This window comes from Vulpes lagopus, chromosome X (assembly GCF_018345385.1).
Source record: "Vulpes lagopus strain Blue_001 chromosome X, ASM1834538v1, whole genome shotgun sequence".
Lineage (NCBI taxonomy): Eukaryota > Metazoa > Chordata > Mammalia > Carnivora > Canidae > Vulpes > Vulpes lagopus.
The window spans coordinates 57,797,570-57,810,915 of NC_054848.1; the positions used below are offsets into that span (position 1 = coordinate 57,797,570).

Consider the following 13,346-nt stretch of genomic DNA (forward strand, 5'->3'; position numbering starts at 1 on the left):
AGCAGAGCCCCCTTGGTGATATGCATTGGACATCTTGTGTGAATGAGAAATATACTTTTGTGTGTCAAATCCCACATATTTTGGGTGTGGTAGTTTTTACAGCAGAACCTAGTCCAGCCTAACAGTAATGTATTTGACATTTATTTTTCTTGGTCTTATGCCTTCTTTGTGAAATTCAAGAAGACAGACAGACTAATATTTTGCATTCTGTTAAATTATTATTACTATTTATTCTTATTCTTATTCTTATAGTTTTCATATTTACATTGGAATATGTGAGATTGTGTTGTGTAGGAGAAAAAGACTAATCATAGGGTCAAGAAGACAGAAAATCTGATTTCAAGTTCTGGTTCCAGCACTAACTTTATGTAACTGAACTGTCTAAAATTTCCTCAAGTATACAACAACGATATATGCCTGAATACCTAACGAATTGTCTTAAAGGTCAGTGGGATCACGGATAAGAAAGTGTTTTGGCAACTCTAAAGTAGGACACAAACAATACATGAACTTGTGCAACGAATCTAGGCCGTGTATGGAATGGCCTATAGGCCTTTTTCAAAGGTAAAATGTAAGGTGTTGAGAAAAATATGCAGAAGTACTCAGTCAGACATTATTTTTCCACTCCTGTGCAGTTATTTGTACAGCAACATGTATCAATTCCTCATTGATAAAAGTAATCTATAATGGTTTCCAAGTGATCAAAAGCCTTTCAATCATGTCTGATTTGTTCGTCACTGTACAGGCAATGTGAGAAACATTAAATAAGTTTAAGGGGCTATTCATGGCATAAAGGATTTAAAAAATAAAACAATGTATATAATTCAGGAACAGTGAGAATGTTGACAAAGCTTATTCTCCTAAAAGTAATGTGAAATGGGTAAAATTATTTAAACAATATTTTCAGAACTCTGGACATCAACCAGAAGCATGTAGCAAACTGAAAAGTATATATTCATGAAAAACTACTGCACCTTAATAAAACAGTGTTATCTTTTCATTTCAGGCTGCTCTCATTCCCTCCCCCCCAATCTGCTTAACTGTGGTTATGGTGGTCCTCCGAAGACCATCAACCTAGCTGCTGGTTGAAAGAGACAGACCTGTGCTCGCTTCGGCAGCACATATACTAAAATTGGAACGATACAGAGAAGATTAGCATGGTCCCTGCGCAAGGATGACACGCAAATTCGTGAAGCGTTCCATATTTTTAAACTCAACTGAATACATATTCTTCTCAAGTGCACATGGAACTTTCTCCAGAATAGACCACATACTGGGTCACAAATCGGGTCTGAACTGAACCAAAAGATCGGGATAGTCCCCTGTATATTCTCAGACCATAATGCCTTGAAATTAGAACTTAATCACAACAAGAAGTTTGGAAGGACCACAAAGACGTGGAGGTTAAGGACCATCCTGCTAAAAGATGAAAAGGTCAACCAGGAAATTAAGAAAGAATTAAAAAGATTCATGGAAGCTAATGAGAATGAAGATACAACCATTCAAAATCTTTGGGATGCAGCAAAAGCAGTCCTGAGGGGGAAATACATCGCAATACAAGCATCCATTCAAAAACTGGAAAGATCTCAAATTCAAAAGCTCACCTTACACATAAAGGAACTAGAGAAAAAGCAACAAATAGACCCCACCCCCAGCAGAAGAAGACAGTTAATTAAAATTCGAGCAGAACTCAATGATATCGAGACCAAAAGAACTGTGGAACAGATCAACAGAACCAGGAGTTGGTTCTTTGAAAGAATTAATAAGATAGATAAACCATTAGCCAACCTTATTAAAAAGAAGAGAGAAGACTCAAATTAATAAAATCATGAATGAGAAAGGAGAGATCACTACCAACACCAAGGAAATACAAACGATTTTAAAAACATATTATGAACAGCTGTACGCCAATAAATTAGGCAATCTAGAAGAAATGGACGCATTCCTGGAAAGCCACAAACTACCAAAACTGGAGCAGGAAGAAATAGAAAACCTGAACAGGCAAAAGAAACAAAAGCAAAAATGAACTATTGGGACTTCATCAAGATAAGAAGCTTTTGCACAGCAAAGGATACAGTCAACAAAACTAAAAGACAACCTACAGAATGGGAGAAGATATTTGCAAATGACATATCAGATAAAGGGCTAGTTTCCAAAATCTATAAAGAACTTATTAAACTCAACACCAAAGAAACAAACAATCCAATCATGAAATGGGCAAAAGACATGAAGAGAAATCTCACAGAGGAAGACATGGACATGGCCAACATGCACATGAGAAAATGCTCTGCATCACTTGCCATCAGGGAAATACAAATCAAAACCACAATGAGATACCACCTCACAACAGTGAGAATGGGGAACATTAACAAGGCAGGAAACAACAAATGTTGGAGAGGATGCGGAGAAAAGGGAACCCTCTTACACTGTTGGTGGGAATGTGAACTGGTGCAGCCACTCTGGAAAACTGTGTGGAGGTTCCTCAAAGAGTTAAAAATAGACCTGCCCTACGACCCAGCAATTGCACTGTTGCGGATTTACCCCAAAGATTCAGATGCAATGAAACGTCGGGACACCTGCACCCCGATGTTTCTATCAGCAATGGCCACAAATAGCCAAACTGTGGAAGGAGCCTCGGTGTCCATCGAAAGATGAATGGATAAAGAAGATGTGGTTTATGTATACAATGGAATATTACTCAGCAATTAGAAACGACAAATACCCACCATTTGCTTCAACGTGGATGGAACTGGAGGGTATTATGCTGAGTGAAATAAGTCAATCGGAGAAGGACAAACAGTGTATGTTCTCATTCATTTGGGGAATATGAATAATAGTGAAAGGGAATATAAAGGAAGGGAAAAGAAATGTTGGGAAATATCAGGAAGGGAGACAGAACATAAAGACTCCTAACTCGGGGAAACGAACTAGGGGTGGTGGAAGGGGAGGAGGGCGGGTGTTGGAGGGGAATGTGTGACGGGCACTGAGGTGGACACTTGACGGGATGAGCACTGGGTGTTTTTCTGTATGTTGGTAAATTGAACACCAATAAAAATTAATTAAAAAAAATAAAATAATGTCAACAGAATGAAAAGTGAAAAAAAATAAAGTAACTGTCGAAAAAAAAAAAAAAAGAAAGAGACAGACCTGATTTAGAGCTCTGTTGAAATCCACATGCACATGTGACATTGTTGAAAACAATAGGCAGCAGTGTCAAAAAAATCAAAGGCCAATATTATAAGTTCATGAGGCTGCAATACCAGTTGAAGAAGCAAGATTTTAGAACACCCAAAATTTTAAAACAAAGATCAGGAGAGAAAGACGACTGTAGAAAGTTTTAAAAAGACTGACATATTCTTGGGGATCTTGAAGTTGATGTACATGTGTAGGACAAAGAGCATTCTAATATTAAGACCAGAGAGGGCCCCAATGATCTATTTCTTTCCAGCTGATAGTGAGGCTCTGCATAAACAGAAATTAAAAGCCAAAGCAAAAACGATTAACTGCCTGAACTTCTAATGCATGACCTAACCTAAAAATTGCCTCAGCACAGGGTAGAAGCTTTAGCAGCTTCAAGGATCAGGCTCTTTAAGCGTAGATTGTGACCAAACATTGGTTGAACAATATGCACTGTTTACCCAAGGACCATCTCTAGGAAGCTCCTACAACAAATAAATTCAAAGAAGCATAGGAAGCCATGATTAAAATAAGGGAAAGTATGACAACAATCACTCACCAAATAGAGAGTATCAATAAAGAGATAGAAAGAAATTATTTAAAAAAACAAATGGAAATTCTAAAGTTGAAAAGTAAAATAACTGAATTGAGAAGGTCACTAGACAGGCACAACAGCAACTTTAGTCTGAAAGAAGAAAGAATCTGTGAACTGGAACAGAGATCAATAGAGGTATGCAGGGACGCCTGGGTGGCTCAGCAGTTGAGCGTTGGCCTTTGGCTCAGGGCATGATCCCAGGATCCAGGATTGAGTCTCACATCTGGCTCCTTGCAGAGAGCCTTCTTCCCCTGCTGCCTGTGTCTCTGCCTTTCTCTCTCTCTCTCTGTCTCTCATGAATAAATAAATAAAATCTTAAAAAAATAAAAGTATGCAATTTGAAGAACACATAAAGGAATAAAGAAAAATGAACAGTGACACAGAAAAGTGTGGCACACCATTCAACACACTAATATGCATTGTGAAAGTAACAGAAGAAGAAAGAAAGGGACAGAAAAAAATAGTCAAAGAAATAATGGCTGAAAACTACCCAAATATGACAAAACATTTATTCTACACTTTCAGGAAGCTGAACAAAATTTAACTAGGATAAACCTAAAAAGACCCAGACCTAGACATAGCAAAAGAAATTGTTAAAGACAAAGAAAAAGAAAAAATCTGGAAAGCAACAAGACAAAATGACTCACACAGGAACCTCAATAAGAATAGCAGTTGACCTTTCATCAGAAACAGTGGAAGCCAGAAGTCAGTGGGATGACATATTTAAAGTTGCAAAAGAAAAAACAAGGATGCCTGGGTGGCTCAGTAGTTGAGCGTCTGCCTTTGGCTCAGGTTGTGATACTGAAGTCCCGGGATTGAGTCCCACATTGGGCTCCCTGCGTGGAGCCTGCTTCTCTCTCTGCATGTGTCTCTGCCTCTTTCTCATGCCTCTTTCTGAGCATGAATAAGTAAGTAAAATCTTAAAAAAAAAAAAAAGAAAGAAAGAAAAAAAAAAAAACCTGTCAACCAAGAAATCTGTCTTTCAAAATAAAAAAAAAAAAGGCTTTTCAGGACACCTGGGTGGCTCAGCGGTTGAGTATCTGCCTTGGGCTCAGGGCGTGATCCTGGGGTGGTGGATCTTGTTCCACATCGGCCTCCTTGCAGGGAGCCTGCTTCTCCCTCTGCCTGTGTCTCTGCTTTTCTCTCTCTCTCTGTGTTTTTCATGAATAAATAAATAAAATCTTTTTAAAAATTTAAAAAGCATTTCTACTCAAAACCATAATTAATTGCTGGTAGATCTGCCTTACAAGAAATTCTAAAGGAAGTTCTCAGGCTGAAAGTCATGATATCAGATGGTAACTTAAATCTTTATGAAACAGCTATAAAGAGTACAGAGTAAGGTTATTACAAAGGTAAATATAATAAGAGAGAATAAATATATATTTTATTACTTTTTTTCTCTTATTTTAAAATTTTATTTATTTATTTATTTAAAAAGTTTTATTTATTTATTCATGGTAGACACAGAGAGAGAGGCAGAGACATAGGCAGGGGGAGAAGCAGGCTCCCCGCAGAGAGCCTGATGAGGGACTTGATCCCAGGATCCCTGGATCACGACCTGAGCCAAAGGCAGATGCTCAACCACTGAGCCACCCAGGCGCCCCTTAACTGATTTTTAAAAACCCTACTTAAAATAGTCATTTAAAAATTGTATTTCTGGCTTATAACATATGAAAGTGCAATTTGTAGGAAAATCATAATATGAAGGACAGAAGATGGAAAGGAGCTGTAGTGGAACAAAGTTTCTACGTGTTATTGCAATTAAATTAGTATTAATTTAAAGTAGAGTATTTTAAGTTAGAATGCAAATTGTAATCCTCAGAACAATCACTGAGAAAACAATTTTTAAAATATTTTTAAAATACAAATTAATGGAAATGGTGAAGAAAAACATCTAAAAAAACAAAAGCAGGAGGAACAGAGGGCCAAGACGTAAGACATGTATGAAAAAAATACCAAGATAGTACACATAAATCTACTTCATAAAAATTGCAATAAATAAATCAAACAACCAATCAAACAGCAGAGATGATCAGACTGGATAAAATAAACATGATCTGACTATATGCTGTGTACAAGACATTTTATTTTTTCCAGGTTTTTGAGGTATACTTGAAAAATAAAATATGTATTTGAAATATGTATTTAAAGCAAGGGACATACTTTAAATGCAAAGACAAAAAGATATTGAAAGCAAAAGGGTGGGAAAAGATATACCATGCAAATAGCAACAACCAGAGAGTTGAAATGGCTACATTGATATCACACAAAATAGGCTTTAAGACAAAAATGGTTACTAGAGACACAGAGGAATATTTTATAATGGTAAATTTGTTAATTCATCAAGAAGATATAATTATTATAACTATATTTGTACCTCTATGACAGAGCCCTAAAATACATAAAACAAAACTGACATGATTGGTGAAACATAAAATTCAACAAAAATAGCCAGAAATGGCAATACCACATTCTAAATAATTGATAGAATAGCTAGACAGTTAATTAGCAGATTTTTAAAAACTTGAAAAACACTTTCAATCACCTTGATGAACTGATATCTATAGAACATTCCACCCAACCACAGTACAATTTGCATTCCTTTGAAATGCATGAAATATTCTCCCAGGATAGACCATATGCAAGGCAACAAAACAAGTCTCTACAATTTCAGAGAATTGACATTATGGAAAGTATGGTTTCTGACCACAAGGAAATTAAATTAGAAATCAACAACAGAAGGACATGGGAAAATACAAAAATACTTGGAAATTAAACAGCATAAGTCAAGATAGCCCATAGAGGAAAGAAGAAATCACAAAGGAGATTAGAAAATATTTTAAACTGAAAAAAGATACAAATTTATGGGAGGTAGCTAAAGTAGTACTTAGAGCAACATATATTAAAAAAGAAGTTCTCAAATCAGTAATCTAAGATTTTACCTTCAGAACCTAGAAAAAGAAGTATGAACTGAACTGAGAGAAAGAGAAGGAAAAAATAATAAAGATTAGAACAGACGTAAGGGGTACCTGGGTGGCTCAGTGATTGAGCATCTGCCTTTGGCTCAGGTCATGATCCTGGGGTCCTGGGATTGAGACCCACATCAGGCTCTTCACAGGGAGCCTGCTTCTCTCTCTGCCTATGTCTCTGCCTCTCTCTCTGTGTCTTTTATAAAAAATAAAATCTTTATAAAAAGAGCAGACATAAAATGTTAAAGAGAAAAACAATTGACAAAAATAATAAAACCAAAAGTTGGCTCTTTGAAAAGATCAGTGAAACTGATAAACTTTTACCTATACTGATCAAGACAAGAGAGAAGAAAAACATTACCAAAATTATTTTTGCTAATTCACATGGGAATTAAGAGGATTATAAAGAAATATTATGAATGAATTTATTCCAACAAATTAGAAAATTCAGATGAAAAGGACAAATTCTTAGAAAGATGCAAATTACCAAACTGACCCAAAAAGAAACAGAATATCTAAATAGATTTAAAATGACTAACGAAACTGAATTTGTAACTAAAATTTTCCCAAAAAGAAAAGCCCAGAATTAAATGGCTTCCCTGGAAAATTCAAACAACATTTAAAGAAGAAGAAATAGCAAAAAACTACAAACTTCTGCCCCCCCCCCACCAAAAAAACAAAAACAAAAACAAATGAGAAGGAACGCTTTCCATTTTATTCTATGAAGGCAGTATTAGCTTCCTTTTAAAGCCTGACAAGACATCACAAGAGAAAAAAACTACAGGCCAATGTATACTTCATGAGTATAAGTGCAGAATTCCTCAATAAAATATTAGCAAACCCAATGCAACAACATGTAAATAGAATCAAACAAAATAAATAAGTGGGATTTATTCCAGGAATGCAAGGTTAGTTTAACATCCAAAAATCAATTTATGTATCATATTAATAGAATAAAGGACAAAAAGTCACAATCATCTAAAAAGATGAAGAAAAAGCATTTTGAAAAAATCCTACGTCCATTTATGATAGAAAAAATGAACAAACTATGCATGGAAGTGTGCTTCCTCAACCAGACAGAACATTTATATAAAGCCTTACAGCTAACATACTTAGGATGCAAGACTGAATGGTTTTCCCTTAAGATCAGGAACAGGACAAATATTTATGCTCTCATAATTTCTATTTCAACATTTTACTGGAGGTTCTAGCCAGGGGAACAAAGCAAGAAAAAGAAATAAATAGCATCTGATCACAAAGGATAAAGTAAAATTATCTCTCTATATAGACCCGAAGTCAAATATTGAAAATCCCAAGGAATCCACAGAAAATCTTCTAGAACAACAAACAGGTAGAGCAAGATTGCAGGAAACAACATAAAAATTTTTCAATTAAATTTCTACATAATAGTGGTTCTTCAGAAATTAAACATAAAACTACAGTGCAAACCTACAATTCCACTCCTAGAGTATACCCCGAGTAATTGAAAGTCAGTGTTTAAACAAAAACTTGAACTTAAGCATTCACAGAAGTACACTTCACAATAGCCAAAAAGTAAAAATAACCCAAATGTCAATTAATGAGTGGATAACCAAGAGTGATATATCTATAACATTTACATACCATAAAATCTTCACCATGTAAATTAATCTCAATATACTTTTAAAATTATTTTTATTTATTATTTATTTTTTAAAGATTATTTATTTACCACACACACACACACACACACACACACACAGAGGTAGAGACACAGGCAGAGGGAGAAGCAGGCTCCATGCAGGAAGCCCGATGAGGGACTCAATCCCGCGTCTCCAGGATCACACCCTGGCTGAAGGCAGCGCCAAACTGCTGAGTCACCCGGGTTGCCCACAATATACTTTTTAAAAGAATATATCATTCAGATCCCCATTTTTCTATCACCTAGTCAACAGGACAGTAAGCCATGGCTATGAGATTAAGAACTACTGATTCCCAAAAGTTTTATGTTACTCATTGTAGAATCAAAGGAAAATCACTCACCTCTCATATAATTTTCTAAATAATTAATAGAAAATATTTCAAGAAGAGGAAACTTTTTGAAATTTATGTATTTATTTATTTATTTATTTATTTATTTATTTATTATTTTTACTCCATCAATAAGAAAGGCTAAAATGGTCAGGTCTTTTAACTGGCCGATAAGACATACCTGGAAAGAGTAAGTAAATGCAGAGTTACAGATTTGCAGAATAGGTGCTGCTTTGTAATTACTTTGATCCATTAGAATTTTTTCTCCTTTTGGTAATTTTAATATGTGATTTTTAAAAATTTTCAAACAAATTTATTAGACGTCAACATAAACAAAGCTAAATTTGGTTTGTTCAGCAATTTGATTTAATTTTTATATTATTTTTACTTTTAAACAGTTATTTAAATACCAGTAATTAATACAGTCTGATATTAGAACTTATTTATCACTTACAAACAACACTCAGTGTTCATCACAACTAGTGCCCTCCTTGTTACCCATCACACACTTAACCCATCCCCCCCACCTCCCCTCTAGTGCCCCTCACTCTTACCTGTTATCCACAGGTAAGAGTCTGTTTCCTGGTTTGCCTCTCTTCCCCCACCCGCCATGTTCATCTGTTTTGTTTCTTAAATTCCCCATATGCTTGAAATCATATGGTATATGTCTTTCTCTGACTGACTTATTTTGCTTAATGTAATGCCCTCTAGCTCCATCTATGTCATTGCAAATGACAAGATTTCATTCCTTCTTATGGCTAGTATTCTATCATATATATACACCACAACTTTTCTTACCCATTCACCAGTTGATGGACATTTGGGCTCTTCCTATAATTTGGCTATTGTTGATAATGCTGCTATAAACATCAGGGTGCATGTATCCCTTCAAGTCAGGATTTTTGTATCCTTAGTGTAAATACCTAGTAGTGTGATTGTTGGGTCATAGGGTAGCTCAAATTTTAACTTTTTGAGGAACCTCCATTCTGTATCCCAGAGGGGCTGGACCAGTTTTCATTCTCACCAACAGAGGAAGAGGGTTCCCCTTTCTCTGCATCCTTGCCAACACAGGTTGTTTACTATGTTGTTAATTTTAGCCATTCTGACAGGTTTGAGGTGATATCTCATTGTAGTTTTAATTTGTATTTCTCTGATGGTGAGTGTTGTTGAGCATCTTTTCATGTGTCTGTTAGCCATCTGGATGTCTTCTTTGGAAATATGTCTATTCATGCCTTTTATCCATTTTATAACTGGATTAACTGTCATTTTGGTGTTGAGTTTTGATAAGTTCTTTATATATTTTAGATACTAACCCTTTATTAGATATGTCACTTGCAACTATCTTCTCCCATTCTGAAGGCTGCCTTTTAGTTTTGTTGACTGTTTCCTTTGCTGTGCAAAAGCTTTTTGTCTTGATGAAGTCCAATAGTTCAGTTTTGCTTTTGCTTCCCATGCCTCCAAAGACATATCTATTAAGAAGTTGCTAAGGCCAAGGTCAAAGGGGTTGCTGCCTGTGTTCTTCTCTAGGATTTTGATGGTTTCCTGTTTCACTTTTAGGTCTTTCATCCATTTCAAATTTATTTTTGTGTATGGTGTTAAAGAGTAGCCCAATTTCCTTCTTTTGAATGTTACTGTACAATTTTCTCACCACCATTTATTTAAGAGACTGTCTTTTTTCCACTGGATATTCTTTCCTGCTTTGTCAAAGATTAGTTGACCTTATAGATATGGGTCCACTTCTGGGTTCTCTATCCTGTTTCACTGATCTGTTTCTGTTTTTGTACCAGTATCATACTGTTTTGATCACTACAGCTTTGTAATATAATTTAAAGTCTGGAATTGTGATGCCTCCAGCTCTGGTTTTCTTTCTTTTTTTTTTTTTTCTTTAATTAACTTTTATTGGTGTTTAATTTACCAACATACAGAAAAACACCCAGTGCTCATCCCGTCAAGTGTCCACCTCAGTGCCCGTCACCCATTCCCCTCCAACACCCGCCCTCCTCCCCTTCCACCACCCCTAGTTCGTTTCCCCGAGTTAGGAGTCTTTATGTTCTGTCTCCCTTCCTGATATTTCCCAACATTTCTTTTCCCTTCCTTTATATTCCCTTTCACTATTATTCATATTCCCCAAATGAATGAGAACATACACTGTTTGTCCTTCTCCGATTGACTTATTTCACTCAGCATAATACCCTCCAGTTCCATCCACGTTGAAGCAAATGGTGGGTATTTGTCGTTTCTAATTGCTGAGTAATATTCCATTGTATACATAAACCACATCTTCTTTATCCATTCATCTTTCAATGGACACCGAGGCTCCTTCCACAGTTTGGCTATTGTGGCCATTGCTGATAGAAACATCGGGGTGCAGGTGTCCCGACGTTTCATTGCATCTGAATCTTTGGGGTAAATCCGCAACAGTGCAATTGCTGGGTCGTAGGGCAGGTCTATTTTTAACTCTTTGAGGAACCTCCACACAGTTTTCCAGAGTGGCTGCACCAGTTCACATTCCCACCAACAGTGTAAGAGGGTTCCCTTTTCTCCGCATCCTCTCCAACATTTGTGGTTTCCTGCCTTGTTAATTTTCCCCATTCTCACTGTTGTGAGGTGGTATCTCATTGTGGTTTTGATTTGTATTTCCCTGATGGCAAGTGATGCAGAGCATTTTCTCATGTGCATGTTGGCCATGTCCATGTCTTCCTCTGTGAGATTTCTCTTCATGTCTTTTGCCCATTTCATGATTGGATTGTTTGTTTCTTTGGTGTTGAGTTTAATAAGTTCTTTATAGATTTTGGAAACTAGCCCTTTATCTGATATGTCATTTGCAAATATCTTCTCCCATTCTGTAGGTTGTCTTTTAGTTTTGTTGACTGTATCCTTTGCTGTGCAAAAGCTTCTTATCTTGATGAAGTCCCAATAGTTCATTTTTGCTTTTGTTTCTTTTGCCTTCGTGGATGTATCTTGCAAGAAGTTACTGTGGCCAAGTTCAAAAAGGGTGTTGCCTGTGTTCTCCTCTAGGATTTTGATGGAATCTTGTCTCACACTTAGATCTCTCATCCATTTTGAGTTTATCTTTGTGTATGGTGAAAGAGAGTGGTCCAGTTTCATTCTTCTGCATGTGGATGTCCAATTTTCCCAGCACCATTTATTGAAGAGACTGTCTTTCTTCCAATGGGTAGTCTTTCCTCCTTTATCGAATATTAGATGGCCGTACATTTCAGGGTCCACTTCTGGGTTCTCTATTCTGTTCCATTGATCTATGTGTCTGTTTTTGTGCCAGTACCACACTGTCTTGATGACCACAGCTTTGTAATACAACCTGAAATCTGGCATTGTGATGCCCCCAGCTAAGGTTTTCTTTTTTAAAATTCCCCTGGCTATTCGGGGTCTTTTCTGATTCCACACAAATCTTAAAATAATTTGTTCTAACTCTCTGAAGAAAGTCCATGGTATTTTGATAGGGATTGCATTAAACGTATAAATTGCCCTGGGTAACATTGACATTTTTACAATATTAATTCTGCCAATCCATGAGCATGGAATATTTTTCCATCTCTTTGTGTCTTCCTCAATTTCTTTCAGAAGTGTTCTATAGTTTTTAGGGTATAGATCTTTTACCTCTTTGGTTAGGTTTATTCCTAGGTATCTTATGCTTTTGGGTGCAATTGTAAATGGGATGGACTCCTTAATTTCTCTTTCTTCAGTCTCATTGTTAGTGTATAGAAATGCCATTGATTTCTGGGCATTGATTTTGTATCCTGCCACGCTACCAAATTGCTGTATGAGTTCTAGCAATCTGGGCGTGGAGGCTTTTGGGTTTTCTATGTAGAGTATCATGTCATCGGCGAAGAGGGAGAGTTTGACTTCTTCTTTGCCAATTTGAATGCCTTTAATGTCTTTTTGTTGTCTGATTGCTGAGGCGAGGACTTCCAGAACTATGTTGAACAGCAGTGGTGAGAGTGGACATCCCTGTCTTGTTCCTGATCTTAGGGGAAAGGCTCCCAGTGCTTCCCCATTGAGAATGATATTTGCTGTGGGCTTTTCGTAGATGGCTTTTAAGATGTCGAGGAAAGTTCCCTCTATCCCAACACTCTGAAGGGTTTTGATCAGGAATGGATGCTGTATTTTGTCAAATGCTTTCTCTGCATCTAATGAGAGTATCATATGGTTCTTGGTTTTTCTCTTGCTGATATGATGAATCACATTGATGGTTTTACGAGTGTTGAACCAGCCTTGTGTCCCAGGGATAAATCCTACTTGGTCATGGTGAATAATTTTCTTAATGTGTTGTTGGATCCTATTGGCTAGTATCTTGTTGAGAATTTTTGCATCCATGTTCATCAGGGATATTGGTCTGTAATTCTCCTTTTTGGTGGGGTCTTTGTCTGGTTTCGGAATTAAGGTGATGCTGGCCTCATAGAACGAATTTGGAAGTACTCCATCTCTTTCTATCTTTCCAAACAGCTTTAGTAGAATAGGTATGATTTCTTCTTTAAACGTTTGATAGAATTCCCCTGGGAAGCCATCTGGCCCTGGACTCTTGTGTCTTGGGAGGTTTTTGATGACTGCTTCAATTTCCTCCCTGGTTATTGGGC

General features: G+C 36.6%; 1 non-coding gene across 1 annotated transcript; it reads left to right on the top strand.

Annotated features, from left to right (window-relative positions):
• The first annotated feature begins 1,102 nt into the window (after positions 1–1,102).
• Positions 1,103–1,209, top strand: LOC121483755. The gene has a single exon (XR_005985845.1). It is a non-coding gene; the product is annotated as a U6 spliceosomal RNA (small nuclear RNA).
• The last annotated feature ends 12,137 nt before the right edge of the window (positions 1,210–13,346 follow it).